The following is a 16,103-nucleotide window of genomic DNA, read 5'->3' as shown; positions in this document are numbered from 1 at the left end:
TTCAGTGATGACAGTGAAGTTCCAATAATTGTCCTAGGGAAACATTTACTGGCAGTTCACAGCTCTGCTTAGGCTATTCCAGAACAGTAAATGTCATAGGGATCATTTGACATAGCATCCCAAATATATACAGGGAACCTTTCCAAAAGAGTCATCAGAAAGTGCACCAGTTCACGCTCAGAAATCAAAAGTCCTTATCAGCTCGCTTGGCTGGCTCTGCGAAATCATTTTTGGCAAACAGCTGTGCAGTGACTGCTTTAGTAAAAAGATTTTTGATCATTCCAAAAACAATCATCCTTAACCCTTGTCTAGCACCACTTGTCTAGCATTTCATTCTTCAAAGGGCTGTAGAGACATCAGCAAACTAATCCTCCCAAGCCCTCAGAATTATTATCCCCATTTTACACCTGAGATGCTTTTCAAATTATTTGCCATCAGTTGCAGAAACAGACAGTGGATAAAGTGCTTGGTGTTGGTTTGGTACATGAATGAAAGGAAGTTCAAATATAAATGTAGCTTGTTTACTCGGCCAAGACTTGAATGAAGGCACAGAGGGAGTCAGTGAGAGCTGGGTATGCCTGGCTTTTGGGCTGGATGCACAGTCCTTTCAAGTCAACTGGAGTATTTCCACTGACTTCAGTGCATTGAATCAGGCCCCTAGTCCTGAGTTTAGGTGCATCACACTTTCTTTGCCTCAGCCAGCATGAGCTTTGTCAAATTGCATCCCTTCAATGAGCCACAGGAAGATGATGATACTTGACATAAGAACATAAGCATGTCCATACTGGGTCAGACAAAAGGTCCATCAAGCCCAATATCCTGTCTTCTGACAGTGGCCAATGCCAGGTGCCCCAGAGGGAATTAACAGTACAGGTAATCATCAAGTGGTCCATCTCCTGTCACCCATTCCCATTTGGGGGGAAACAGAGGCGAGGGACATCCTGACTAATAGCCATTGAGGGACCTATCCTCCATGAACTTATCTAGTTCTTTTTTTAATCCTGTTATAGTCTTGACAAAGTAATCAAAAATAAACAAGACTGACTGTGGCATTTAGGCACAGGCCCTTATTGGGCTGGAGTTGCACCATTCCAAGAGGAAAGCTCAGGAAAGGATTGTGTGCCTTAGGAAGCACAATTCCTCCCAAGCGCCTCAAAACACAATAGGAGCAGGCATACTGCTTTGTCTCTTTGGATTATGCAATATGCTCCCCACTCTAAATCTGGCAGCTCTGGTGAAGTTGGTGTATGGTTCTTTAGTTGATAAATGTTTGTAATCTTCACAGCCCATGAAGGCAGGTGAGTATGTTGATTCCCATTTTAAATAAAGGCAAACAAAGGCACTGAGAGGCTGAGTGATTTGCCTAGCATCACGCAGCAAATCAGTGCCAATCTAGAATAGCGCTCAGTAGTCCCTATTGCCAAGTCCCATGCTCCAGCCACTAGACAACACTTCATCTCTGTTACCAATAGTCAGTGAGACTCAGCTGGGCGTGATGACTGAGACAAATGCATTTTTGAAGTCGGGGGATGAAATTTATCTTCAACTTCTCTGGCTGTGCTGAGGTGAAACATTATCACAGTATCCTCCTAGAATGTCTTACTTCAATTTTAAAATGCTAGACTTAAATGAAGAATGAAAAGCCATTATAGCGGAGGAAAAATAATTAGAAGCATTCAGCTGCTTTTCAAGATTCCAAGCCATGGTGAATGATATTGTCTAATATCACCTTAGGGCAGAATTTCCTGTAACTGATAGACTTTCGATATGTCAGTGCTATTTTGCACTAGACTAGTTAGCAATGCCTGAACATGAATGCGGAGTAGCTCCTTAGGAGTCTTTAGTAAGAGGTTCTCTGGGAATAAGTTCTGTTCTAGCATTTCAATAATTATTTTATAACTTGTGTTGCAGAGTGTTCATACTTTAGAGACAGGATTATGTTTGGACAGTACATGAAACAAAACAAAATCATAAATCGGAGAAAAGTTGTTGAAAAATAGAGCTGGTTGGGAGTTTTCCTTTGGTTACAAAATTTATTTTGACAGAAAATGCAATTTCCTCAAAATTTAAATTTTCCTTGGGAAATTATGTTGCTGAAATTTTTCAGTTTTTCCATTTGAAAAAAAAATTGTTTCTGGTTGGGCCTACAGAAATCAAAACATTTCATTTTGGGGTAGTTGAACTGGAATCTGTGTCCACCTATAGGATTTGTAGTTTGTATGCCTCATTCTCCTCTATTGGCTTCGCTTCCTGGCTGGACCACATCTACTGTGATGCACTACAGTCTTCTCTCTGGTTCAGTCACCATGGTGCATCATGGGTTTCATTTGACCAAGATGCCTCATGGGAGATGTAGCTCACACAGAGAGCCTGACCCGTGGAGAAGAATGGAGGTGTGAAGTACCTGAACTACAACTTCCATGCAGCCCAGCAGATCAGTGTCAAACTCACCCCAAATTAATGTTTCAACATTTTCAAATAAAAATTGTTTGGAACTTTCCATTCTACAATATTTTTTAGTGTTGTCAAAATATTAGAGGGATCCTGCCATCTGAGCTCTTCATCAAGCACAAGTGCTAGCACTGTGATATTTCTAGGCTTGTAAAATCATGTTATCTTAGTATTGATGTTTCTGGGAACTATTGCTGGTTTCCTTGAAAATCTTTTTTCACTAGAGGGTGGCTCCCAGAATGGGTATCCTGTGCTTTATGCATTTTCCTAAGGATAAAGTTTGCTTTGCACTGCCGTCTGTGTTTTCAGACACACGAGGGGCAGTCATTCAACAATGACAATCAATGCAACATAACAAAGGGGGAGTAGCTCAGTAGAAACTTCAAAGTGGATTTGCTGAAAATATTGGCATTGCTGTTTACTAAAACTAGGGTGATTTTGCTGCCCCAACGATTTGATCCTGTCATTGCTTGTGCACATAAGCAGCTTGACTCAGATGAGTAGTCCCATTGACCTGAGTGTGAGCACTCATATGAGCAAACTTATTCATATGCATAAGTGTGTGTAGGACTGGACCCTAGGTCATTGTTAATGGTGGCCACATGCAATTATAGTCATAGATGTTTATTCCAAACAGTGAGTTCAGTTCTCATTCCACCTCATCTGGGTGCTTTATACTCCTAAACGGAACATTCATATCAATGGACTCGAAGGTAAGAGTTCACCTGGACCAGTTGCTGTTCACAGTTGCCTGGGTACAAGTTCCTAGTGTAGATCAAACCTTTGGCAAGCCCATTTTGCTTCTGAATGAGAGCATCCACACAAGGTCTTAATGGATTTTGAAAGTGAATAAACTGTAGGGGAAAATTCAAGTGTTACTATAATATCACACATTGTTTTCTGTTCTTCCTGTCTCATTTGTGGCAGGAGAAGCAGCCATTTCATTGTTTTTTAATCCCAAATAAAACAGGGTGGTGCTTGATCAACACATGGCTGGGAGACCTATAAAGAACACCTATTTGCTATAGGAAGTGAGGCTAGTGAGTCCATAAATGGATTTCTTCTGAGTCAATACTAAACCAGTTGGTTTAACAGCAAGGAAGGACATCTGAGTGGTTAGGGAACTAGCCAGCTACTTAGAAGTCCTGGGTTCTATTGCCCGCTCTGCCACAGACTTTCTATGTGACCTTGGGCAAGTTCTTTAAGTTCTTCGTGTCTCAGTTCCCTATTTGTAAAAGGACGAACCTATGTCACAGAGGTGTTGTGAGGATGAATATATTAAAGACTGTGAAGGGCTCAGATGTTATGGAAATAGGAGCCACAGATAGACAAAGTGGCACTGCACTGTGTTAATTTAAGGGGTGCTGTTTTCAAGATATCAAGCCAAAGTTCTGACAGTATGTGATTCTTCAAGATCTCCTGGCACCTTTAATAGAACTAAGTTTAGTGACCCCACTGCTGAAATCCAGCTTGGACAATTATATTCTGAAATGGATGTGGTATTTGCCAATTTACACGCTCCAACTGTTGTGCAGGGTTGCTGCACGCTGTTATAAAATTACTCCGTTCAACCACCCAGGTTGCATTTGAGGGCTGAGTGAAGTGAAGTTGTGCCTATCTGTGCTTAGTGTGCAGTTCTGTAAAGTGCTTTGAGGCTTCCAAAATGTGCTATATAAAACTTGGCAAAAATAACAGTAAAGGGGTGTAATTTAGGAGAGTTGTGAAGCAATGTCTTAATTTGACTCTACATCCATTCAACAGAAAGGGTCAGACCATCTCTGATGTAACTCCATTGACTTAAATAGCATTACACTAAGGATGAAACTGGCCCAAAAGCTGTTAATCCGCTTTGCTAAATTTCTTTTCATGATAAATAGTCATAATTTTGTGTGCTGAGTGGATGACAGAATTTCACGCCCTTGATCAGCATGTGCCTGATGCATAGCGCAGAGGCCTTGACATTTATTACCCTATTATTATCCTACAACGTGCCAGAAAATAAATATCCTTATTATTTAATCTTTTGTACTTTTCCAGTAGTATAAATGTTCACAAAAAGGGCCAAGGCCCAAGCTGATTTTAGTGCAATTTGACCTTGCATATAGTATAATAAATGGGAACATTAAATCATACCTCATTTCCTTACATGAGCCAAACTATAAAGAAGCCACTTCCAGGCTATTTTTGGTAGTTCTCTTGAACTCATCAAGTTTCCTCAAGGCTTATGAAAGAGCTGATGAAAAATGTCATGACTCAGGGTCCCACTTATCAGCAGTTCTTGCTCTGGCTGCATGAAACCTTCACACCTGCTTGCTACATTGAGAATCCAGTTCGCATGCAAAGAGAAATTTGGTTGATTTGGGTAATAATACCTTTGCATAGAGACACTCCCATCTCACAGTCTCTGTGGACCATGAAAATTAGTAGACCTATTCTAAGACCTGCTGATAATAAAATCATACAACCATTATGCTCTGCCACATGGAAAAAAGCTAATCATCTCCAAAGAAAGCAGTGCTGAATTGGGCTGCAGTCTGCTGAGAGCTGAGCTTATTTTATAATAAACAAGATATAAGCTTCAGCATTAAAGACATTTACCAATTAATTTCAACAACTGGTTTCAGTTCAGAAGCAAAATATTTTAAATAGATTAGAAAGCCAGAGGCTTTTAAAGGTTCTGCAGTTGCTTTGATTTTATTTTTAGTTAGTTGTAAATACTCTGGGGCCTATTAAAAGCCATGTAACCCTCCCTCATGCACTGATATCTACTGAAAATACCTCTTAGGCCCTGATCCTGCAAAGAGAACCACACAGGCATATTTCTGCACCAGCGCGGAGCCTCGCTGACTTGGTAAGACTTCACATGTGCAGGGGGTTGTGCATGTGATTCTCTTTGCAGGAATGAAGCCTTAGATAATAATAGTTAATAAGTTCTAGCTCTTATATAGCACTTTTCATCAGTATATCTCAAAGCACTTTACAAAAAGAGGTCAGTATCATTACCCCCATTTTACAGATAGAGAAACTGAGCCACAGAGAGGCAAAGTGACTTATCCAGGGTCACTGAGCAGGCAAGTGGCAGAGCTGGAAATAGCACCCAAGTCTCCTGAATTCCAGTCCAGGGCTATCTCCATTAGGTCACACTGTCTAAACTTGTAAGAGTAGGAAGCGCATTTTCTGTAGTGTTTGTACAGTACCTACCACAACTGATCCTTGATCCTGATCGGGGTATCCAGGTGATTCTGTAGTCCAAATATTAAATAATAATACATTTTAAAACCTACAATAGTTAAAAAAAAAAAAAAAAGCCATGTACTTTCTGCCTTTGCTAAAAGTCAAGGGTCAAGGTTTAGGATGGCTTGTGCTCTTTCTAGCCATTTCCAGTGCACAAATCACCATTTTGTCAAAAGATTACAGACTGTATAGAGAAGAGTTACAAAACTAATTTCAGGGACTAGAAAAATGCCTTATAGGGATAGACTTAAGGAGCTTGATTTGTTTTGCGTATCTAAAAGAAGATCAAAAGATGACTTGATTATGGTTGTAAGTACTTCCACGGGGGCTGAAATTCTGGGTGCTAATGGATTTTTATTTTAGCAGTGAATAGCATAACAAGACCCAATGACTGGAAGCTGAAGCCAAATAAATTCAAATTAGAAATAAGGCTCGCAGTTTTAACTGGGAGAGTGATTAACCATAGGAACAAACAATCTTTTGATCTCTTCATATGAAGACTAGTTGCCTTTCTGGAAGATATGCTTTAGACAAGGAGTTCTCAAACTAGGGATCAGGACCCTTTGGGGGTCATGAGGTTATTGCATTGAGGGGTCACGAGCTGTCAACCTCCACCCCAAACCCTGCTTTGCCTCCAGTATTTATAATGGTGTTAAATATATTAAAAAGTGTGTTTAATTTATTAAGGGGGTCGCAATCAGAGTCTTGCTGTGTGAAAGGGATCGCCGGTAAAAAAGGTTTGAGACCCACTGCTTTAGTCAGACACAAGTTACTGGTCTCAATACAGGAGTGACTAGCTGAAATTCTATGGTCAGTTTTATACAGGAAGTCGGACTAGAGGATCTAGTGGTCTCTTTTAGTCTTAAAATCTATGCTTTTTCTAGGAAAGACATTAGGACTATAAAAGGTAGTTAAGTTCTAGAATAGGCTTCCAAGAGAAATTGTGGAATCTCCATTGAGAACAAATTGGACAAATACTTGTTAGGGATGGCCTAGGTTTACTTGGTCCTGCCTGAGGGCAGGGCACTGATTTGATGATCTGTCAAGGTCCTTTCCAGCCCTAGATTTCTATAATTCTGTGTTTGACTTTGTGGTTTAGAGGAGGCCTTGGCAAACCTGAGTTCACAAAAATGAAGAGAGTTAAAACAGTGTTAAAAGGGGAACTGCCTGGTTCAAAGGACAGCTAATGGGACTAGAAACCTTTCACTTCTAGATCACTGGTTGTGAACCAGCTCTGGATAGAAGTGGTCAAAGTTGTTATGTGATGATAGAGGTTTTTAGAGCCCATTTGTGTCTCTTTAAAATCTTCCTCAGTGTCTTGTATGTAAAGATGAGATGGTTTCAGTTCAGTTACTGTCTAATTCAATATTTATATGACCCTTATCATAGTATCTGAGGGACAGATTTTCAGGGGTATTGGGGCACCAAAGGATGCAGATAAACACCTACTGGGATTTTCAAAAGCACCTCAGGTGCTTCTGAAATTCCCACTAAGTGTCTGTCTGCACATTTAGGCACCTAAATCCTTTGAAAATCTGACTGTAAGTGCCGGATGCCAAGATGACAGACACCATATCATTATCCACATGGATGTATCTCAAAGCCTACCATCACAGTTTACTTTGTTGGCTCTTTTTTTTTTTTTTTTTTTTGGTAGTCAGTGAAACTGAGATTTGAACCAACCTATAGAATTAATTACCCTAAAACCCAGAAGAAGTTCTTCCAAACTAGGGTTGCGGTATCTTGGTGGGACATGGAAATTTTCTGTACCATCCCTTTTCGATAACTAACCAGAAAACCTCATTCTCCATGGCTCTTCACTCGGAACCTTCATCATTTATTAATTATTATTATTATTATTTATTATTATTAGGTAATGTTTGTTTATGAGAGCATCAATGATGGATATGCTAGCCATGTTACAAACATTCAAAAAAGGCCAGTCATTGCTTCAAGGAGCTAACAATCTAATGGGGAAATAATCAAGTAGACATAGGTAAGGAGAAGCAGAATAACAATAGGAAATATGTATATACAGGTCTACTCTGTTCTCTATAGGAAGCATGGCATGGGTCTTTAAGGAGAAAGTGAGCAAGATAAGGGTCTTGTGGCTGAGCTAAGGGAGTAGCTAAGATATTGATTCAGAATGAAGAGACTGGGTTGTGCTTCTGGCTGTTACCTGCTCTATGACCTTCACCAAGGTCCCCTCATGTCTCAGTGCCTGTCTCTTCCCCTGTGAAATGGTTATAATGACATTTACCCAACTTTGTGAAACATTCTGAGATCTATGGATAAAAATACTACAGAAGATATTTTTATTATGTGGCATCTTCTTGCAGATGTGACTGACCTCTTGATTCATTTCTAAGCAACTTCTCTCCATATTTCCGCACTCAAATAATCAAATGTTCTGAACACTGGTGTCTGATGCATACAGCAGTTGCTGTTTCAGGGCCACTCTCGGTACCTGTGTATTGTCTGAAACAACTGGAATCGAGAGAGAGCTTATGACAGAGGTGGTGCTATTGTTGCCAGTACTTTTCTAGATTCTGATTCCCTTTGTGGTGGTCAGCAGGCACGTTGTGCTCCTGCTTTCCTTTTGGCTTTCACCTGCTGAATGGGCAGCTTACCTCAAAGAGATACGGCCACATATGGGGAGGAAATTACTTTTTTTCACTTCCATTTCTTTTGTCATGAGTCATTGTTGCTGATTTATTGTGCAAAGGGTGGTCTGTGTGGCTTGTTTAATATATAACACTACATCATTTAAAACCCGGTCCTGAGTAATGAAACGGAGAACTGTAGAAAATATTCAGAGGTTATAGGAACCCTGTGTTTAGCTGTTTATGCATAGTCCTTTTATTTTTGTCAGAGCACTTCATCAGGGTGTTTTCAGTGGCACCCAACCCCCTTTTATCATCAGGCCCCACTATAGGCTTTTCTATTTTGCAGTTTTCACAAGTTGAAGTTGACTACATACTTCCTTCCCAAGTGCCAGACCGAAGCAATGGTATGCCTGAGTTGTGCCTACTTGTCTATAGAAGTATATTACGCATTAGAAAACGTAAACTCTTTGGGAGAATCCCAGCTTCTTAAACATTTGAGTGACATGTGATGTTCTAATAAGCTCTGCACAGCTGATGTTTCGCACACATACTTCAAACAGCATGTTAACAGCTACCATTTATAATCTTTGTAATAAGGCTCTTTGAAAATCTGTGCTCTGGCTCTCATCTAGATCTAATGAGCACACAGGATAAAACACAAAGCTGCCAAACATTAACATTCTGTTTGTACAACTGGTAAACAATAAAAATATATACGTGGCCTGTGAAAGGTGCTAGATTGCTAGCACAGAAGCCTGAAATCCTCTGTGTCTCCCAAGAGAAATACAGCATAGGAAGCAGCACGGCAAGCTCCTCACACAGCCCTGTCAATATGCATCTGCCCTGACCCTAGCCTGAGTGTGTTCAGATCAAGCTCTAAACCACACTATTGTTTAGAAAGCTTTGCCCCAGAATTGATGCTTCATTAATTATATTAGTTGTTTGTATTACAGGAGCACCAAGAGGCCATAACCGAGATCAGGGCCCATAAGTGCTGTACAGGCACATAGAATTTACAGTCTGATTAGACAATACAGATAAAGAGCCGGAGAAAGGAAGTATTATTATCCCAAGTTTACAGATGAGGAATGGAGGCACAGAGGTTGTGATGTGCCCAAGGTCTTGTTGGAAGTGTGTAGCGGGAACCCGGCTCTCCTAAGGGTATGCCAACACTTGAGCTGGAAGGTGTAATTCCAGCTCCAGGAGACATAACCGCACTAGCTCTGATTGAGTTGCTGCACTACAAAAAGTGTAGCTCTGGCAGTGAGTGGGGCCAGCTGCCCCAAGTACACACCTAGCATCTCAGATGGGTGCTAGCAGGCTAGCTCCTCAAACTGGAAGTTATGCCTCCAGCTCAAACTGTAGATACAATCTAAATCCCAGTCCATTGCTTTAGCCACAAGATTACCCTTCCTTTCAAACGCCCTTTCCATCCCATCTCATGAAAAACCCCGACACATGGAAAGTCATGCAACTCTATTTGGGGCTTTTGTGTTTTTAGTAGCACAGTGACAGGGTGCTCCTGAAAAAACACATTTTATAGAGGGTAGTCCTGTCTCCAAACATTGAGTCCGTGTTCTCTACCCGCTTAGACTTTCATCAGTTGTACCAATTTGTGGTACTGACAAATGTCTACAGGGAGCTAGACTGAACTTTTCAGCTTATTTTTGTAGGTCACCAAACAACCATTAACTGATAGAGAACTTTGTATCCCTACCAACCTGCCTTTATTTGAACCACTGAATGCTTTATATCTCATTAATAAACCACTGAGCCACCCAGCTCGCTAGAGTACTTAAATGATAACAAGAGATCAGGCATTAAGTTCTCCAGCGGACTGTCAGTTTTAAATAGTTTTCTAATAGCTTTCACAAAACTTTCAGAGTGCTTTTGCCAGCACCAATCTCCAGCACCAAGATATTGGCAAATGGGGAGGAAGGAATCTCAGAGAAGAGCAACAAAATATAATCTACAGTGCCTGTTAGCATGGTTTATATAAGGGCCGACAGAGGGGAAACAGAAGCAGAGGAAGAAGAAATGATTGTCTTGAGTTGCAGTCTTTTGAATTGTCTTGCATAATACAGTTTGGGTTTGTTTTAAAAGTGTATTTGTTTGTTAGCTGAGGGCATGGCAGAGGTTAGTGCCAACGCAGTGATTAGTGGCTGGAATGTTGGCTGAGAATTGAGTTAGAGGAAGGTTTTGAAAGAGGGCAGAGAGCTTGGCACACAGGAAGAGGGAGGCTGTTCCAGGGCTAGGGCTCTGAGAAGAGATCCAGAGCCACAAGTGTGTGGTGTAAACAAAGGGAGCAGTAGGATAAGCTAAGTGAGCAAAGCATAAAATACAAAAAAAATTGGAGCAGGTTCAGAAAAGAACCACAAGAATAATTAAAGGATTAAAGAACATGCCATATAGCGACAGACTCAAGAGCTCAGTCTATTTAGCCTTACAAAGAGAAGGTTAAGGGGGACTTGATTACAGTCTATAAGTACCTACGTGGGGAATATTTGCTAGTGGGCTCTTCCGTCTAACAGAGAAGGATGTAACACGATCCAATGGCTAGAAGTTGAAGCTTGACAAATTCAGACTGGAAATAAGGCATAAATTTTTAACAGTGAGAATAATTAACCACTGGAACAACTTACCAAGTGTCGTGGTGGATTCTCCATCGCTGACGATTTTAAAATCAAGATTAGATTTTTTTCTAAAAGATCTCTTCTAGGAATTTTTTGGGGGGAAGTTCTATGGCCTGTTATACTAGAGGCCAGACTAGATGATCACGATGGTCCCATCTGCCTTTGGGATCTGTGAAGATGGGAGTAGGAGGAAATGGGAGCTGAGAAACAGAGGAGAGGCAAAGCTATGGAATGATTTGAGGAAGAGGAGCTTGGATTTGATATAGATGGTCACAAAAAACTGCAAAGGGGCTTGAGAGCAGTAGGAGAGAGATGATTTTGACAGCAGCATTTGGGGGGAGTGGAGGACTGTGAAGTGAGAAGGAGATTGCTGCAGCGGTTGCATTGAGAGAGGACCAGAGCACGCACCAGTGTTTTTGTAGTAGGGTTGTCTGCACTATTTAGTTTCTAGTACCCACACCATTCACTCTCGCATCTGAACTCCTGGATGGAGAGGAAAGATTAGACTTAGATTGTAAGCTCCTGGGGACAGGGACCATCTTTTTGTTCTGTATCTGCACATCTTCTAGCCCAGTGTGGACCTAGGTACTATGGTAATACAAATCATAATTAATAATAAGGGATTCTAGAGAGATGACATAGAAAGAATCAGCAGGATTTGGTACTGGATGTGGGTGGAACTTGGTAAAACACAAAGAGTATGTCCACACTACCCACCAGATCTGCGAGTTGCGATCGATCTATTGGGGATAGATTTATCGCATCTCATCTAGATGCAATAAATCGATCGATCCCCGAACACGCTCCTGTCGACTCCAGAACTCCACCAGGGCGAGAGGCGGAAGCGGAGTCGATGGGGGAGCCGCGGCTGTCGATCTCGCACTGTGAGGACGGGAGGTAAGGCCTGGTCTACACTACTCGTTTAAATCGATTTAATGGCCGTTAAATCGATTTAACGCTGTACCCGTCCAGACTACAACGCTCTTTATATCTATATAAAGGGCTCTTTAATTCGATTTCTGTACTCCACCCCGACGAGAGGAATAGCGCTAAATTTGATATTAACATATCGAATTACGGTTAGTGTGGACGGAAATCGACGTTATTGGCCTCCGGGCGGTATCCCACAGTGCACCACTGGCCGCTCTGGACAGCAATCTGAACTCGGATGCAGCGGGCAGGTAAACAGGAAAAGCCCCGCGAACTTTTGAATTACATTTCCTGTTTGCCCAGCGTGGAGCTCTGATCAGCACGGGTGGCGATGCAGTCTCAAATCCAAAAAGAGCTCCAGCATGGACCGTACCGGGAGATACTAGATCTGATCGCTGTATGGGGAGACAAATCTGTTCTATCAGAGCTCCGTTACAGAACACGAAATGCCAAAGCGTTTGAAAAAAAATCTCCAGGATACACAGCGCTGCGTGACAAGCGTAACAGGAAGCCAGAGACTCAAATGGACGCTCATGGGGGAGGGGTACTGAGGACTCCAGCTATCCCACAGTCCACAGCAGTCTCTGAAAAGTATTTGCATTCTTGGCTGAGCTCCCAATGTCTGTAGGTTCAAACACAGTGTCTGGCGTGGTTCAGGAACAGCTCCTCAGTTTTCCCCCCACCACCACGTGAAAGAAAAGGAAAGAAATCATTTCTTGACTTCTTTCAATGTCACCCTATGTGTACTGAATGCTGCTGGTAGACGCGATGCTGCAGCAGTGAAGAGCAGTATCCGCTCCTCTCCCCTCCCCGGTGGTAGACGGTACAATATGACTGATATCCGTCGTCGCCATCAGCCGTGAGTGCTCCTGGCTGGCCTCAGGTGAGGCTGGCTGGGGGCGCCTGGGTAAAAATGGGAATGACTCCCAGTTACTCCCAGTAGATGGTACAGAATGGCTGGTAACCGTCTTTCATCATAGCAACTGGGGGCTGAGCTTCATCAGCCCCTCCCTTTCCTGTGTAAAGAAAAGATTCTGTACTGCCTGGACTGTCATAGCCCGGGAGGCTGCCTCCCCTCATTTTATCTCACTAACAAGTCTCTGTTTCTTATTCCTGCATTCTTTATAACTTCATGACACAAATGGGGGGGGACACTGCCACGGTAGCCCAGGAAGGTTGGGGAAGGAGGGAAGCAACGGGTGGGGTTGTTGCAGGGGCACCCCTGTGAATACTGACACGGAGCAGCTGTGCTCTGATACACTGGTCCTCTAATACACTTGCCCTTATTCTAGGCAGGACTGACTCTATTTTTTAGAAACCATAAGGGAGGGATTGACTCAGTCCCAAGTGAGTCAATCCCAATTTTTTTGCGTTTGCCCCCGGCCGATTTCAGCCAGGGGCACTCATGATAGGCAGCGGACAGTACAGAGAAGGGAGAGATAACCGTCATCTCATTGCCAGTTTCTCCAGCAGTAGACGGTACAGAACAACTGGTAACCATCTCTGCTATCATTGCAAAAGCAAGTGAATGCTGCTGTGTAGCGCTGGAGTATCGCCTCTCTCTCCACGGCATCCAGTACACATACGGTGCCTGAAAAAAAAAAAGCTGAACGGGCTCCATGGTTGCCGTGCTATGGCGTCTGCCAGGGCAATCCAGGGAAAAACGGCGCGAAAGGATTGTCAGCTGATGTTTTCCCGGAGGAAGGAATGACTGACGACATCCCAGAACCCCCGCGACAATTAAGATTCAACCCTGAATTCCAAGGGCGGGGGAGACTGGGGAACTATGGGATAGCTACGGAAGTGCTACCCACAATGCAACGCTTCAGAAATCAACGTTAGCCTCGGAGCATGGACGCACAACACTGAATTACTGTGCCTAGTGTGGCCGCATGAAATCGAAATTATAATATCAGTTTTATAAAACCGATTTTAGCAAATTTGATTTTATCCCATAGTGTAGACGTGGCCCAAGTCGAAATAAGATACATCGACTTCAGCTACGCTATTCCCGTAGCTGAAGTTGTGTATCTTACTTCGACTCCCTCCCCACTGTAGACCAGGCCAACGAGGAGTTGACTATGACACTGAAGGTACAAGCGTAAATGACAGACAGGTGAGGGAACATAGCAGCAGAGATGGAGCAGAGATGGTATGTAGATCTACTCTCTCCACCTAATTGAATTTAAATTGTTGGTGGGACAGCTACGTGGAGATGTCCAAAAAAAGAGTCAGTGATGTGACAGCTAAAGGAGGGAAGAGGATGGAGGTGGAGAGATAGATTTGGGTGCCATCAGCAAAGAGTTGGTAGATGAAACTATGTGAATAGACTAGGTCACCCAGATGTAGAGGGAAGGGAGGAGAGGATTAAGGGTAGAGTTCTGAGATAAACCAGGCCTTTGGTTATGACCATGATGAGATCAGTAAGTGTTCTTAATGGATAGCAGTGATTGGGGTCCAGGAGCGAGTTAAAGGTAAAAAAAAACAAAAAAACGTGGAGGCAACAGGAATAGACGGCATGCTCAAGGGGCTTGCAGACAAAGTCAGAGGAGAGAGATGTGGAGGCCATTGGGTAGCTTGCTGAAGGTATAACTAAGACTATATTTGAAGGGTGTAAGCATTAAGGAAGAAGAATTATTCAAGGAGGTACAAAGAACATAGCTGGGAGTAATGGGATGAATTGAAAAGAGAGAGAAAATAGGCTGAGCATCAAGGCAACAGTCCTCTGAGTGAGTTCTGATTAGACTGTGAAGAAGTTTCTCAAGGGAAGTTTCAGAAACTGCACTGGGGCATTTAAAAATGGACTAGACAATATATTAGAAAAAGTACTGTAGGGAACAACCCTTTATTGCCAGGGAGAATATACTAGAAGTCTGTTCCAAAGACCACTGATGGATCTAATAGTTTTTCCATCTCTAACTCTTATGATTTTATGAAATAATAAAACATTTAATAATAGTTTATAAAAGTTTCACCTTTTTGGTGCATAGACAGATGTATTAGAGAGCTTATTCCTTCATTCTCATACTTCCCTGGTCCTTCTTGCATGAACAGAGAGCAACAATACCCGAAGTCCAAAGGTGCAAACAATTCGATGGTTATTGGGGTGAACTTCAAGCAAGCTTAAATTCAAGTCCCTTTTCCTTATTTTTGAATCCCAACTTACTTCCTGTTTGCCCCTAATTTATATAGTAATATTTTCAGTTATACCTTAACCAATCATTCTACTAAAATTTACCTAACCAATCCTAACATATTGTAACATAATTAGCTAACCAATTATATCCCACCACCTTAATTAGTTTACACCCAGCAAAATTAATTATACAGCAGACAGAAACAATCACAGAACCAGACAGATACCATGCAAATAAACATACAAAACAATACAGAAGTGAGGATTTCACAGCTATATCTATACAGACATAAGGTTCTCAAGCTGTGTCTATTGATAAGTGAGTTCTTACCAGATAGAAAACTATCAAACTAAATTTCCTTTTACATGTTTTAGGCTCTTCCCTTTCTCTGGAGGTGATAGATCGAATCACCTTCCTAACAGCCCCAGATTGCCTTATTTTAAAATGACTAGTTTGGAAAATGAGGATGTGACTATACATCTCCCAGTTTATGGCTGCTTAGCTGAAGAACCAGGTCTCAGACTGTCACAGTAAGAGAAGGCCATTGCACAGACAGACAGTGATTTTTGATTCTTTCTTTTATACCTCTATAACTAACTAAATGATAAGAATACACCTAATTTCTTAACGTATAGGCCTTCGCAGACAAGTCTGAATATCTATATCCTAACAAGATCCCACTTTTCTCAAACTTATTCTTTATTCAAAATTACTCATTGGCCAATTTCTGTAACTAACTCTGTGTCTGTGACTTCTCCTCTATCAGTTATTTGATACTGAAAAATCAAGCTGTCTTGGACACAAGTCACATGGTATGTTTCTGTTCACTTGTTGGATGAGCATAACTCTTAGAGTCTGGTATTCAGATACTTGTATTTACAAATTCATAATTTTCTTTCTGAATTGATGTAATATCCAACCAGGATATGATTCACCCTTGTGTAGATGACCATTGGAAACCACTATGCTCTACTTAAGTCTCACGTAAACCCATTTTATTTGTGCAAAGACTTTGTGTTGGTACATGGGTGAATTTCAGCCTGCATCTGTATAAATGGACAGATGAACAAAATAGAGTATATCTGCCTAGTAGAAAGCACTAAAGATGCACG

The 16,103-nt window shown here is 41.8% G+C and overlaps 1 protein-coding gene across 3 annotated transcripts in view; it reads left to right on the top strand.

The window, feature by feature from the left end:
* The window catches only part of CLIC5 (chloride intracellular channel 5), a 125,399-nt gene that overhangs the window by 53,688 nt on the left and 55,608 nt on the right, over window positions 1-16,103 (top strand). The gene's annotated exons all lie outside the window — the stretch shown is intronic.

Source organism: Chelonoidis abingdonii, chromosome 3 (assembly GCF_003597395.2).
Source record: "Chelonoidis abingdonii isolate Lonesome George chromosome 3, CheloAbing_2.0, whole genome shotgun sequence".
Lineage (NCBI taxonomy): Eukaryota > Metazoa > Chordata > Testudines > Testudinidae > Chelonoidis > Chelonoidis abingdonii.
This window is presented reverse-complemented; position numbering and strand designations above follow the sequence as displayed.